General features: G+C 40.2%; 1 protein-coding gene across 1 annotated transcript in view; it reads right to left on the reverse strand.

Moving 5' to 3' along the window:
• Ntng1 (netrin G1) overlaps nucleotides 1-16174 on the reverse strand; it is a 380197-nt gene that overhangs the window by 322991 nt on the left and 41032 nt on the right. The gene's annotated exons all lie outside the window — the stretch shown is intronic.

The following is a 16174-nucleotide window of genomic DNA, read 5'->3' on the forward strand; positions in this document are numbered from 1 at the left end:
TCTCTATATGTTAATCATCTGCATTCGGATTCCTGACTTAGCTGGCAAAGATTTTCTCCCCTTCTCTAGTTTGACTCAGTTGACAGTTTCCTTTGTGGTATAATAGCTTTTGACTTCCAGGTACTCACCTATATTGTTTGCCTTATATTCTAGGCTACCTGGATCCGCTTCAGAAAGTCCTTCCCTGTGCCTATACCTTCGTTTTCCCTACTTTTTCCTCTAGCCACTTCAGGGTTTCAGGTGATACACTGAGGTCCTTAATCTATTTGGAATGGATTTTTGCAAATGGTGAGAGATAAGGGTCTAGATTCATTCTTCTTCATGTAGTTATCAAGTTTTCCCAGCACCATTTATTGAAATTACTATCTTTTCTCCAGTGTTTGTTTTGGGCCTGTTTGTAAAAACTATCAGGTGGCTGAAGTTAATGCTTATGTCTGAAATTTCTATTCTACTGGCTTATGCGTTTCTGTGCCAGCACCATCCTAATTGTGATTACTATGACTCAGTAGTATAACTTGAAAGTAGGTACAGAAGATTTCTTAGTGGTTAAGGCTCTTGCCTAGGAAACCTAAGGACCCAGGTTCAATTCCCCAGTACCCACATAAACCAGATTCACAAAGTGGTGCATGCATCTGGAGTTCATTTACAGTGGCTGGAAGCCTTGGCATGCCCACTCTCTCCCTCCCTTTGTCTCTCAAATAAAATAAAGAAAATATTTAAACTGAAGGTTACATTAATAAACCATATAAAAACTTACTTCATTGTTAGATAACTTAAAGCAATAAAAATTTAGTCAGCTATTATAACAAGAAAATTCCCAGTGTACGGAGTGGGAGAGCTCCCAGTGAACTGTTTGTCAGGGAGGCCCACGAGGCCTCCCTACCATGCTCCAAATAATGCAGGCTAGTGCCAATACTCCTGGTTACTCACTAGAAGAAGAACTTGAGATCCTATTGCTGAAGACATGTATCAGTTGCTAGACACTAAGAAATCAAGCTGGGACTGAGCTAGAAGCTTCTTCCTTGCTGGCTAGCTGTTAGTGCTATGCAATCTACTGTGGGAGAAATATCATCAACAGTTTTAACCAGCAGTGGGCCCTGTGGACTAGGAAACTGGCCAGCAAGGTAGGATGAATCTACTAGTGCGACAGTGGCATAATTGTTATGAGGGTAAACAACTGTTCTTTGATGGGAGTTGAGGCCTGCTCCATGCCCCACAAGATAGAATTCGTGCCTATTACTGAAAAGCTAGTCAAAAACCCCATGGCTTGGATGGTCATAAGGGTGAGAGAGAGAGAGCTGTTACTTTTGTTTGGATAAATAGCTATGTTGTGCCCATCAAACTGTCCTCTAAATATTCATCTTTATGCTCATATATTAGTGATGCTCTCATCTTAGGTAAGGGAAACTCCCGTTCCCCAGTTGGCAGTGATTTAAAACTCATCAAAGTAATGAAAACAAGTTACTGTTGAGTGCTCATTGCTAAATGAGACATCCACATCACACCTGCCAAGGCTCAGGAAGCACTTGGGAAGAGGAGACATAAAGAATGTTTGAAGTAGGGGCCGGGGAGTGGCATTTGAGAAAGTTATATTCTGGATACATGGTGAATGTTGCATTCATGACTTCACAGCAGCTGTTGTTATCTGCACAACATTAGGCCCATCAACATGTCATCAAAGATGAAGAAAGAAGGCAAAAATAAATTAAAAAAATGGCATCAAAATCATAGAGTGACTGGTTGGAAGGAGGAAAGGGTTTAGAGGAAGAGGATTTGGGGGGGGGGAAGAGGAAGAGATAGGAGTAGACTAAAATAAAAATACATTTTGTACATTGATAAAAATATCAGTTGAAAAGTTTTACATAGGACTCACTAGTTGCCAAAGCAATGTGTGGTGCAAATGCATTTAATCCCAGCACCTCTCAGGAGGAGGCAAAGGTAGGAGGATCACTGTGAGTTCAAAGTCAGCCTGGGACCAGAGTGAGTTCCAGGTCAGCCTGGGTCCAAGTGAGACTCTACTCTCTATCTACCTCTTTTCTGCCTGTTTCTCTCAAAAATAAAATAAAATAAAATAAAATAAAATAAAATAAAATAAAATAAAATAAAACAAAATCAAATTACAAGAAGAAGAAAACAAAACATTGTTCACTAGGCATACTCCAGCAGAAGGCTCTTAGAAAGTGTTAAGGCACACTGCAACATCTAAGGACTTGTTAGGAAATTGTCCCACTGTGAGGATGAAGACAAGAGTGTGACTGTAAAAACCTCCATCACCACTTCTGAAGGATTTAAGGCGCTGCCTCATAAACCTTTCACACATATACACAGAGCCTTTGGGATTTAATAGCCTGCCTTTTACATCAATAAATTCCTACGTATCTTAAGGTTGATGCCCGCAGCAGTTCACGAGAGGCCTGCGATAGGAAAGAAACTGAAGAGACCCATCGGTGTGTGCGTTTGTCTCATGTAGTGGATGTATAAATGTACTCGCAGGAAGCCCAAACAGTTGTAAAGGAATTGCATCAACTTGGACTGCAGCACACATCACAGGAAGAGGGCGGAGTCTCTGAATGCCTGACCTGCTTTGGGCAGGAGGCATCAGAAGGAAAGTACACAGTTGCAAGTTTGAGCCACTTATGGAAAAACAAGAATAAGCCAAAAGCCAGGAAGAAAAGTGAGTCCAGTGGCTGCAGAATCACAGCTCCTAGGGGTCTGAGCCCTCATCTAGGAACTAGCCATAAATGAATTTCAGAACTGTTCTTTTACAGTAACGGCAATGGAGATGGTTTGTACTGATGGCCTGTCAACCCAAAAAGACCTAGACTCACCTGAGGGATTCTTTCAGTTGAGTTATCATCAGAGTGCCCATGAGTAGTTATCTTGATTATGTTAACGATGTGTTAATGCCCATCTTTAATTGTGTGCCTCAGGCTAGAGCGATGGCTTAGTCTTTAAGGTGATTGTCTATGAAGCGTAAGGACCAAGGAAGATTTCCCCAGTGTCCACGTAAGTAGGATGCACAAGGTGCCACATGTGCCTGGAGTTCCTTTGCAGCGGCTCGAGGCCCTGGCACACACTTTGTTACTATCTGCCTTTTCTGCTCTCTCTCCAATAAATAAACTATAACTAACTGCGTGCTCCGTCTCATGGTTTGCGATCCTGGACCTTACATAAAGGAAAGAGCCGGCTGAGAACCGACATTCATCAGTCTCTGGGTCCTCTGTGCACAAAATGGGAGCAGCTTCCTCACTTCCTCACTGTTGCTAAGATCTCTGGACTGCGTCCTTGAACTATAAGATGGAATAAATCTCTTTTCTTCCATAGTTGGTTTTGGTTGGGTGCTTTGCCCCAGCAATGAAAAAGTAAATAATATGGCTCTGCCTCCCATTTCTTCCCCTTCCTGAGCAACTATGTTTGCAGTAGTTATTCCGTACTTGACCTCTCTACACGTTGGCTGAATGGGAGGCAGATTGTAGGAATCCATGCAAGAAGATTGGCATGGAAAGGGTCCCAGAAAGGATTGGTGAAGAGAGGCAGACGGAAGGTAGATGGGGAGTGATCGTGCCTACTGAGGATGGCTACGGAAATGTCGTTCACTCCACGTGGTCTTTGCTTTGTGCCATTGCTGTGGGGTGTTTGTTACACAGCAATAGAAATCAGATCACAGGGATGAGAGGAAGGGTTAGTTAGGATGGCTACTAGGATTTTCACTTACTTGTTGGAATAATGATGATGGAATTTGCTGAGATGAACAATAATGGCGATTTAATTTTTTTTCTTTATTCTGAAAGGGGAGACTGAGAAAGGCAGAAGATATCGTAGATATAGTTTGCCCATGTTAATTTTGAAATATTCACCAGACATTAATATGTAATCTTCTTAGATCATTCAGGATTGAGAAAGCACAGTAGGACTTCTGCAGTGAAAGAGTTTGCCAGTGACATTTTTCTGAAATATGGCACTGTAAGGCCATTGCAATATGCACAAAAGCCTCCAAATTGCATAACCATCATTGGATGGTGCAACCCAGCAAAAAAAAAAAAATGTCCTGAATTTTATTATTAATGTTAGTTTGTTTAAAAGATGATCATTTGAGCTCACTTTACATAATAGACAACTTTATTCTGTGAAAATATGACTTTAAAAATGTGTTTATTTTTATTTATTTATTTGAGAGTGACAGAGAGAGAAAGTGGCAGAGAGAAAAAGAGAGAGAGAGAATGGGCGCACCAGGGCTTCCAGCCACTGCAAACGAACTCCAGACACGTGTGCCCCCTTGTGCATCTGGCTAAAATGGGTCCTGGGGAATTGAGCCTCGAACCGGGGTCCTTAGGCTTCACAGGCAAGCACTTAACCACTAAGCCATCTCTCCAGCCTGAAAATACCCAGTTGCAGTCTGATGCAAATGAGGACTATGTCAAAAATGGTGTTCCTTTGAGAACTCCCAAAGATCTTCAACACTACAGCTGGCAGACAGTGCCAGGAAACAGAAGATGCAGTTGCTTAGCATCATGGTGCTACCCACAGGAGCCAGCTACGATTAAGCAACATTTGAGTGAGGAAGTGCCCCATGAGCAGGGATAATACATGTTTCTGGTATCTTCTTCCACCTCTGAATTAAAAGCTTCACGAGTCATGAGAATATAGAGGAAAATAACCAATAAATAACCAATTGAGTGCTCTGTTGCCTGTGGTGTTGCAAAAAATGTGCGATGAGTATGAAGTCCTTGCTCAAAACAAACCATCCCAGAATGTCAGAAACCATGCTTCTGGTTAAGATCTTACCATATCATTGGGATTCTTTCTTTTTATCTTTTTGTTTTGTTTTGTTTTTCTTTTTGAGAGGGGATGCTATGGCTGATCTTACCAGCCTGCCTATAGTCTTCAATAGGCTGTCCTAGTAGATTAAGGGCACATCACCAGAGAATGAACAGCCTGTGAATCCTCTCTCCCTTCTCTCCTGGGAAGGATGGAGGAAGTCATTTTCTGTGCAATGTCCTATTTCTCTTTTGTGAATGAAACCAACGGTTTTGACAGAACATGGGACTGTAGATTGGTCTCCTATTCAGTTTACATCTCAACAATCCAGATGCACACTAGAGGACCTAGAAAGCTTTTTCTTAACATTTAATTTATATCTATTTATTTATGAATGGGAGGGAGAGAGAAAGGTAGAGGCAGATAAAGAATAGGCAAACCAGAAGCTCCAGCCACTGAAAATGAACTCCAGACACATACACCCCCTTGTATAGCTGGCTTATGTGGGTACTGGGGAATCGAACCTGGGTCCTTTGACTTTGGTGGCAAGTGCTTTAAGTGCTTAGCAACCTCTCCAACCCTAGAAGAACTTTAATAAATCCTTATGGTACCTGTGCCCCAGAAATGGTGAATGCTTATTAGTTTCAAATCTATGAGTATTTGAAAGTGCAGGACACAGAATAAAGAAAATAGTTATTATTCTTATAGTCAGTACAGGAACTCTGAGGAGTAGCAGAGTTCTACATGATTTTGCTTTTATATTGATGGCACTAAAAGTTACAAAATTAGTCATTTCATGGGTACTAGGGAATTGAACCTGGATCCTTAGGCTTTGCAAACAAGTGCCTTAACCGCTAAACATCTCCCCAGCCCTTATGTTTACTTTTGCTTATTTATTTGAGAGAAAGAGTGAGAGAAAGAAAGAAAGAAAGAGAATAAAAATGCATCTAAATTTGAAATGTAATTAATATTGCAAAATACAAAACAAAATTTCAGTACTTGAGTTTGACCATCAATGGGGGAAGAGTTTGTTACCGATATTGTTTTCAAATCTGCCACATGCTTCTGTTGCTAAGTAATTTCTCTAAAATGAGATTTAGGGAGTTGTAAAGGCTATACTTGTGACTATACATCCCCACACCCACTTCTTCCTCCTTCCCATTCCTAATGTTAGATATGGATCATAAATGTCTCATTTTACATTTCAATAAAATATATTTATGCATTCAGATCTATCATAAAATGTTAAAGCTTCAAATATTTTAAACACAAGGGGAGAAATGCACATTAGTTTGCAAGTTTAGAATGTCTAGACTTTCTTCTGTTTGTTTTTAAGAAAATTACAAGTGGTGCTGGACCAAATCTACAACAACCACGCCTAATTTCCTTAATAATTATTATTAACACAAGAAAATCAGTGGAATATGGAGAGTATGCTGGCATTTTTTTTACCCCAAAGAGAAAATCCGAATGAGATGCAAATCAGTACCCTTATCTAATGAATAATGCAAATGAATGTTCTGCATATAGCAAATCAGTCTGCTGGAATTCTCCCTGCCTCACCTCACATTTCTTGTGAATTTAAGCACTATGTCACAAGAAATTAGAAGTTGGAATTGCCTGGTAATGATTTGGAGCTTTGGAGCCCCAAGTCAGTACAGACAATAAGGACCTCAAGATGCGCAGTACCAGGGAGGAAACTGACATGTCATTAAAATGAAAATGTTTCCATCTTTCCTTTACCAAGCTCATAGAGTTGTCTGACAGTGTAATCTGTGTTGATTTGTGAGGCTATGCCATTAAGGAATCCTCACCATCATCTTTTTGGAAGGGTTGCAGATAACCATGAGACCTGTCTTTCTCTCAGTTACCACTGGAGGAAGGAACATTGTTAAGTACTTTGCTTTCTCTTCCAAACTTAACATTTTCCAGTAGGGTGACAGAATCCACTTAAAAATCCACTTTATACAACTTGCTAGCTACTTGAAAGGTACTCAATTCTTCAAATAACAATTGCAAACAAACCCTCATTTATGCAGCACATAATCAATTGATGTTAACCATGGGTGTGTTCAGAGTTACTTTTCAGTGGTGAGTTATTTCACTGAAGTGTATTCTTGATTTATAATTCTTTGCCATTGTCTCCGGTTTTATTTAAAAAAAAAAGTAAAAGCAGCTTTGAGTACACAATTCTTTTCTTGTGTATCATAATTGCATGTGTCTCAGGGTGATTTTCTTTTTGTTATTGAATCTGCTAGTTCCAAATTTTAATCCTCTGAAAAGTGCACAGCTAATCTTAAGCAAGTGTGACAAACTGGGTTTTGGTTTTTGTTGTTGTTGTTTCTGTTTTGTTTTTGCACCAAAATATTTACAGGGCTTTTGGCATGAGCAGCTACCTCACAGGAGAAACAGCAGCACAAACCCACTGTGGTAACTTAATTGTAAAATGTCCACTATCGCATTTTGAATACTTGGTCCCCAGCTGGTGGCATTTTGGAAGTTGTGGAGTCTTTGGGAGGTGGAGGCTTGTTGGAGGAGATGTGTCACTGGGGAAGAACCTTGAGAATTTTCAGTCCAGCCCTACTGGCTGTTCATAGCAAGCTCACACTTGCTGCAGCCTCTCTGCTGATATGAGAAGACGTGATACTCAGCTGCTTCTAATGCTTTTTCCTCCATGATGAAACTCCCCCTTGAGACTGTATGCTGAAAGAAACACTTTCCTTCTATAAGTGATTTCTTGTCTGCTATTTTGTCCAAGCGACAGGAAAGTTATTTCAACCCCTGGGGCTGCTTAAGCCATGTTTACAAAGAAAGACTCTAAATCCAGAGTTAAGAAAGCCACACAGCAAAGGGTCACGTTTTTGTGGAGATTCTTTGAAATAAACTATAAATCCCACGCTATAAAAGGCAGGTGTCACTGACTACTGTACATCATCCTAGAAAGAACATGGATAATGGTACTAAACAATTACTAAATGACTTCTGCATTTTAGTTTTTGCAGTTCTCTTCTGTTTTAGTTCATGTTGATGAAAATATCCATGCAAGGGCTGGAGGGATGGCTTAAGCATTTAAGGTGTTTGCCTGCAAAGCTAAAGGACCCAGGTTTGATTCCCCAGGACCCACGTTAGCCAGATACACAAGGAGGCATCACATCTAGAGTTCATTTGCAGTGGCTGGAAGCTCTGGAACGCTCAATTTCTCTCTCTCCCTCTCCCTCTTTCACTGTTAAATAAATAAATAAATAAAATTTTTAAAAAAGCAGGCAATAAATCTTGTTAAATGTAAGTTAAATATCCATAACAAGGCTCTTAATTAAATAATAATGATAGTGATGACAATCATAATAAAAATAATAATATTGTTCTAAAAAAGTAAAAACAGTAGATAGAGTAGGGATTTAGTAACATTTGTTTGAAAGCTTTAAAAAATTTCCTTTTCCTAGGAGACATAAAGGGTGGAGAAAGGAAGGGAGGAGGGTACTTAATAGGTTGATATTGTACGTATGTAATTACAATGATTGTAATGGGGAGGTAATATGAGGGAGAATGGAATTTCAAATGGGAAAGTGTGGGGGTGGGGAGGGAGGGAATTACCATGGGATATATTTTATAATCATGGAAAATGTTAATAAAAATTAAAAAAAAATTTCCTTTTCCGGACTATATTCTACAGCATATCTTTTGAGAGTCTAAAGACCAGTGCGATAAGTCTTAATCAGAATTTTGAAATCAGAAATAGAATGCACACATATGTATATACAATTCATATGGTAAAGCATTTTCAAGGTATGTTTATATGTGCTGACTCAGTCGTCATATATAGAATTAACTTCAGATTGAAAAGGCTTGACAATCTATGCTCTTGAGTCCTCCATCAAATCACCTAGCATTCACATTAACATCGGGAAGGGTGCACAGAGAAGCCAGACTAACTTGATTATTATGTTTCCTAAGTAGAAGTCGAGCTAGACATTCCAATCCCAAAAGAAACCCAAGCTTTGTGGAATTCACAACCGCAGAGAAACACAAATATATTTTTATTCCCCATTGGATTTTGCAAATAGAAGCATCGGTTTTATTAAGACTTCTAGGTTTTGCCTATCCATCCATGTTCATGTCTTCAGGCAGAAAAATGTAAGGAATTCTCTATCACTTAGCGGTAAGAAGAAGGGCCTTGAGACAATAATCTGGACACAGGTAAATTCCCATGCATATAATGAATTTAAGTACAGCCTTTGGGTTCTTAAATTTTTTCCAGCCATCACCTGAAATCCCACTTCCCAAAGCAAAACTGGACTTGCTCCTTCATAGGACTATCTCTTCCTCCCTGTTTCCATCCCTCGCTCCTTTCCTTTCTCAGGCTGGAGTCTAGGCATGTTCGATATGTTCTCTACCACTGGGCTTCATAGCCACCCAAAAGGCAGGGATGTTTTTTAAAGCAGTGCTAAGAACTGAACTCATACATGCTAAGCACACACAATACCACTAAGTTAAGTCTTCATTCTAATCACAAATTCTTGCAAAGAGATCCAAGGTAAACAGAAATATTCACACTGAAGAAAATGAAGAGAACTGATAAATAGAAAACAAAATTAAGATAATCCAAGTGCTCATGCTGGAGATATGGCTCAGTGATAGGATACTGGCCTAGCATGCTTACTTAGGCCTTAGATTAAAGCCCCATCATGGAAAAAACTGGGGAGGAGGTACTGGGACTACAGATGTAACTCAATCATATAGCATTTGACTAATGTATGGGAGACCCTACACTCAATCCTCATTACATAAAGAAAAAAAAAACTAGCTCAGACAACCTACTCAGAAAAGTTTAAAATTATTTCATATTCATAAAATAGGAACACAATATTCCCAGATAAAAATCAACAAAATATATTCAAATGAAGCCGGGTGTGGTGGCGCACGGCTTTAATCCCAGCACTCGGGAGGCAGAGGTAGGAGGATCTCTGAGAGTTCGAGGCCACCCTGAGACTACATAGTGAATTCCAGGTCAGCCTGAGCCAGAGTGAGACCCTACCTCGAAAAACCAAAAAAAAAAAAAAAAAAAAAAAAAAGCATATATATATATTCAAATGAATGCCTGGAAAATATCATAGAATAAAACACGGTAATATACAATTAAAATGAAAAAGAGAACATACATGTGTTCATGTTTTTCACTGGCCTGAAGATCACCAATGAGGTTAGTATGTCTGGCTAATGAGCTTCAAGTATCCTCCATCTCTTTCTCCCCAGCACTAGGATTACAGGTACATGTCACCTTGCCCAGCATTTTGGGTATTGCAGATCCAAAGGTCTTCTTGTTGGCAAGAAAATCACTTTACCAGCTGGACCATTTCCCCAACCATCACGTCCCACTCTACAGGGCCTATCTCTCGGGAACCTTGTGTGGGTTTTTGTTTTTGTTGAATGGCTTTAGGTTTGGAGGCAATAATTATTCCCCCAGTAGTGTCAGGCTAGGACATCCAAATAGCATATGTATTATTTCAGTAGCTTTAAGGGTCTATATGTATTAGTCTCTCCACTGCTCCTTTCTCTTTGAAGGGGTGAGCATTCATGCGTCAGGGTGTTCCTTTATTCAGATGCAACTAGACCAAGCTAGATCCAACCCCCAGCTAACATGCTTCAGACTACTGATGAGAGGGTTAAATGTCATGGTGACCCAACTTAGCAAACTCTAAAACAAAAGAACAAAAACTATCATCTAAAAAAGAAAAAAAAAATTAATGAAGTGTATTTTTTCGTACATACTGAGTCTAACTGTGCTTTTTGAAATGTGAACAAAAAGATATTTACCTTAGAATTCTATGCCTAATTGTCAGTCAAAGCAAGGTTAGAATAGAAATGGTTTTGCAAGGACCTGTGCAAAGTTCACTTCCGAAGCACTTTGCTTTTGTTAGTTATTTGAACCTATGCCCATGCAAAATGAAGATAAAACTCAAATTAGAAGAGCATGGTGCCCAGGAAATTGTGCAGAACAATTAAGAGCAATGCCAGGCTAGGGGAAGGTTGGAATGTGAGGGAAGAGATTGACAGAAAAATTTTGAACATATAATGAAAGAAATAGGAGAATAATGCCAGAAACAGAGCAAAGAGACACACTCACAGGAAGATGTGGGCTATTTCTGAATGAGTGTGAAACTCAACATGACTTTTTCATAGCTGAGGAGAGTTGAGGAAAAAAGACTTTCTGCCACAGACTCTAAAGATTCTCAGGCAAGGATGTGCCATTGGGTCAACAGAGAAGAAAACAGAACTCCACTCTCTACTTGGCCTAGTGTTGAAAAGGTTGCCATAATCATAACAATGAAAATGTGGTGTATTGTCTTTTAACCTAGAATCAAGCACACAGGACTAGGTTATGTCTGTAAGGCACAATGAAAACCCCAACATACTGTGAATAAAACGTAGCTGAAAGGAAGGGGATAAGGAAGAAGGCGTGAAAGGAAATGGCAGTGAAACGTTCCACTTATTAAGTAGGAAGGTGGAGCCATATGATAACTGTCTCTCTACTTCCACCCAGCTACAGGGGTGCGTGTCATCATTCTGAAAGTCAATTGACCAGTAATAGATGACTCCTGACAGATTATCACAGGATACAGTCACCTAAACATCAAAACATGGAAGGATGAAAGGGAAAGATCAAACCATATCTATGTATATATATGTAAAGATCATGCTGTAACCCCTCCCCCAATCTGGATACCAGAATAAGAATTATTATCACCTATTGTTGATAAGCCAAATAAAGAGGTATAAATACATCTAGACTTACGGACAAAATTGCCGGAGGTAAACCCTACATCCTTTTTAATTTCTTGGGCTTGGGACTGGAGGAGTGAGGCAAGCAATGTGAGTATTCTGTCCTTAGCATGTGTGTGTTAGAACTCTGCTTGGACTAATGGTCTGGGTTCAGTTTTCCAATACCCATGGAAAGCCAGATGCACAAAGTGATGGTTTCATCTGTAGTTCATTTGCAGCAGCTGGAGGTCCTGATGTGCCAGTCTTTCTCTTTCTCTCTCTCCTGGCAAATAATAGATAGATAGATAGATAGATAGATAGATAGATAGATAGATAGATAGATAGATAGACAGTTAGCTAGGTGTGGTGGTGCACATCTTTAATCCTCGCACTCAGGAGGCAGAGGTAGGAGGTAGGAGGATCGTCATGAGCTCAAGGCCACCATGAGGCTACACAGGTCAGCCTGAGCTAGAGTGAGACCTTACATAAAAAATAAGGTGGGGGTGAGGTGGCCTGGAGAGATGGTTTAGCAGTTAAAGCATTTGCCTGAAAAGCCAAAGGATCCTGGTTCTGTTTTCCAGGACCCACATAAGCCAGATGCACAAGGGAGTGCACACATCTGGAGTTCAGTTACAGTGGCTAGAGGCCTTGGCACACCCATTCTCTCCCTCTCTCTCAAATTAATAAATAAAATGAAAAAATAAGACAACGGCTGGAGAGATGGCTTGCCAGTTAAGTGCTTGCCCGGTTCGAGGCTCAATTCCCCAGGACCCATGTTAGCCAGGTTTGTTTGCAGTGACTAGAGGCCCTGGTTAAGGCACTTGTCTGTGAAGCCTAAGGACCCTGGTTCGAGTCCCCAGTATCCAAAAAAAGTGCAGATGCACATGGTAGCATGTGTCTGGAGTTTGTTTGCGGTGGCTGGAGGCTGCATTCCATCCATTCTCTCTATATATATCGGCCATCTCTCTCTCTCTGACATGGAAAGAAAGCAAGAAAGGAAGGAAGAAAGAAAATGTTTAAAAAGGTAGTAGTGAGGGCTGGCAAGCTAGCTTAGCATTTAAGGCACTTGCCTACAATGCCCAATGACCCATGTTTAATTCCCTAGTACCCACATAAAGCAAGATGCACAAAGAGGCGCATGTGTATGGAACATATTTGTAGCAGCTTGGACATCCTAGTATGCAATTCTCAAATCTTTTCTCTCTCTCTTATTGCAAACAAATATTTAAAAAGAGAGCGAGATAGTAGGGGCTATGGAGATGGCTCAGCGGTCAAATGTGCTTGCATGTAAGCCTGCCAGCCCACCTTTGAGTGCCCAGCACCCACGTAAACCGGGACATGAAATTGTGCACGTATCTATGATCCCAGCATTAATTATGGCAACGGGAGACAAAGCCAGGAGAGTCTGGGCCTCGTGGCCCTGCCAGGCTGGTGAACACACAGCAGCGAAAACCAAGAAGGGAGCCTGTCTCTAAAGGAAGGTGGCAGCCAGGAGCAGTGGCGCACACCTTTAATCCCAGCACTCGGGAGGCTGAGGTAGTAGATTGGCCCTAAGTTCCAGGCCAGCCTAGGCTGCAGGGTAAGGGCCAGATCAGAGTGGTCTTGCACTACAGTGAGACCTTGCTTCACAAAGTAAATTAAAAAAAATAAGGTGGAAAGAGGAAACAAGCACTTTGATCTTGTCTTCTGACCTCCTTGCGCAAGTGTGCATACACCCCTCCCCCACATACCCGTAATGCACACAAGTCATCATCAGCATCCACACGTACAGCAGAGGGCCGTAAATGCAGGAGGGATGCATTGGTTTTTACTTAAGCTTTAGACCACCATTAGAAAAGAAGCTATGACGTGATACGATAGGAGACTGAGCAGCAATAAACATGGTTGAGCAAGTGTCTCTAAGGTAGTGAGACGAATCCTTAGGATATATGCTTAGGAGTGCTATAGCTGGGTCATATGGTAGATCAATCTTTAGCTGTTTTAGGAACCTCCACACTGATTTCCACAATGGCTGGACCAGATTGCATTCCCACCAGCAGTGTAGAAGGGTTCTTCTTTTTCCGCATCCTCGCCAGCATTTATGGTCATTTATTTTCATGATGGTAGCCAATCTGAGAGGAGTGAGATGTAATCTCAGCATAGTTTTAATTTGCATTTCCCCGATGACTAGGGATGTAGAACATTTTTTTAGATGTTTATATTCCATCTTTATTTCTTCTTTTGATCAATCTCTATTTAGCTCCATAGCCCATTTTTTATTGGGTTGTTTGATTTCTTATTATTGAATTTTTTTATTTCTTTGTGTATCCTAGATAGTAATCCTCTCTCAGACTGAGGAAGAATTTGAGGAAGTTGAATTAGAAGATGTCTCAGTCGAAGCAATGTTGCATCACCTGGGATTTCTGACAGTATACAGAGACGATTTATGCCAAAACTGCATGATGCTACTGAGGCTGCTGCATGGCTCCACATCACGTGACGCTCAGGATAGCAACTTGCAGTTAGTCTGCTCGAACTGTCTGTCCTGCTAGGGTTCAGAAATCTTGTCTTACACTGTGTACATTTGTTGATGAGAGTACACAGGCAAACACTAGAAAGTCGAAGAAAGGACTGAATGAAAAAAATGAAAGATTAGGCGGGACCATTATCAGAAAGTAATAATGAAAATGAAATTTTTAATAGCTTTGAAAATACAGATTGTTGAAAGATTATCCTCTGTTTGCTATATTAATGAATTCCATAATGCAGTGCGGTATTGCATTTTTACCTGCCAATTTTCAAGATGCTGTATGTAATTCAGAGAAGCAGTACAGCACCCATAAGCCTTATGGTAAGCACAGGTGCAGTGAATTCCTGGTCAGCTGGTGCGCTCAGCGATGATGTTAAGATTTGTGCTTGACTAAACCAATGCGTCCAGACAGACAATCCTTGAGTTCTTTATCTGGGGACTGAGATAACTGATTTATGAATGAGGGTTAAATTAGCAAAATTCTTCCTTTACAGCATCTTGTATTCATATGCTTAGAGTACAAGTGTGTTCCTGATGTATATGAACATGCATACCCCTAATAAGGACTTCAGGGGCAAATAATGTGCATGACATGTTTCTTCCCAGTGTTCACTACCAACTGATTGAGGTGAATGGGAAAGGGAGTGGAAAAAACACTTAAAATTCTCCCAGTCTCCCTAAAATTGTGTTAACCAATGAACTTAAGTTTCTTTATAAAGAGACTTTAATTTATAATCATTTTTTTCTATCTATGAGTAAGATCCTTGAAGGTAGGAACCCTGACTTGGTCAGGATCCTTCCCTTCTAAATGCTCAGTAGTCAATCTAGCGGACCCTCACCAAGTAGATATTGATTGGTACTGGATTGCTGACTTTAATTTTATACAGCCCTCAGCAAGAATCTGTACTTGTCAACACTAACATTACTTATGATCATATGCAGACATTACCAACTGACAAATATGAATCTTTGTCATCCTGTCCTTAAAACTACTTGTGGTTTTTGCTATATGCATATCAAATGAGCTTGGAAGTTTCATGACAAGTTGGAATATGGTGCCCTACAGAATTTCCATGATTGGTCTCATTCAAGCGAATTTACTCATTTCCACCCCCTCCCAACACTTTGCCTTATTACAGACTGACCTAGTATAGCAGAGTATGCAATTGCTTCTCATGTAAGACATCTATCTTATGACTTGCCTAACTTTCCTTAGGGAAATAAAAAGTAAAGACAGGACACAGAAAACAGTACTTTAGAGACATTAATTATGGCAACATATCTTTCAGGGCTTGGGAAAGAGGACTCTGAACACTGCCTGCCATTGAAATGAGACCTGAAGGAAATATTACGTTACTGAAAACCACTTCCTATTTATTCTTAGTGCTTTAAGAAATGTAGCCCTTTTCTGATAGCAGCAATCCATTTCTCCTAAGAAGTTGCCCAAGGCAGTAACCTTTTGGGTGCTGGTGCCAGGATCTTTCCTCAGGTGGTTGAATGCCACAGTGCCCTTTGCTCTGTGACACAAAATTTGGTCACGATATAATATTACAGGAGATAAAGGTCCTCTAGTCCCAGATAAACAGCCAAAGAAATCTCACATGCTGCTTGTAGTATGGTTAAACTCGAGTCCTCTCAATGAATGGCTTTTCCTTGAACGTGGAGTTCTCCGGAAGCATAACAAAACCACGATGCCAAGCTCCACCAGCCAAATATAGCTTGCTTGTGGAAAGCAGAATGCGTCTGCTGAGGGTGAAGCTAGACTTATAACTGTGGTTCAATATTTAATGATATTCCACCATCCATGTAGTCATTGACTACATAATGATCAAATGAATAAATAAAATATGTATATGGCAAAAGCCATGGTAAATCAGCATTTTAAAATTCATTCATTCACTCAGCTGACTCATTCATCCATCCATTCTCCCAACCATTATTTATTCAGTATCTATTATATGTTAGGGATGTTACTAAGTTCTGGAAATGTGGATGGATTAATCTTTCTTTTGAAGCTAAATTCGTAACCCTGAACTTCCAACCAAATCATCTTGATGAAATACACAATATCCTGCATTGGCTGTAGAAATGATAGAGAAAAAAAAAAAAACATAGGACAAATGGAATATGTTCATTGTTATTCTTTTT

Source organism: Jaculus jaculus, chromosome 19, assembly GCF_020740685.1.
Source record: "Jaculus jaculus isolate mJacJac1 chromosome 19, mJacJac1.mat.Y.cur, whole genome shotgun sequence".
Taxonomy (NCBI): Eukaryota; Metazoa; Chordata; class Mammalia; order Rodentia; family Dipodidae; genus Jaculus; species Jaculus jaculus.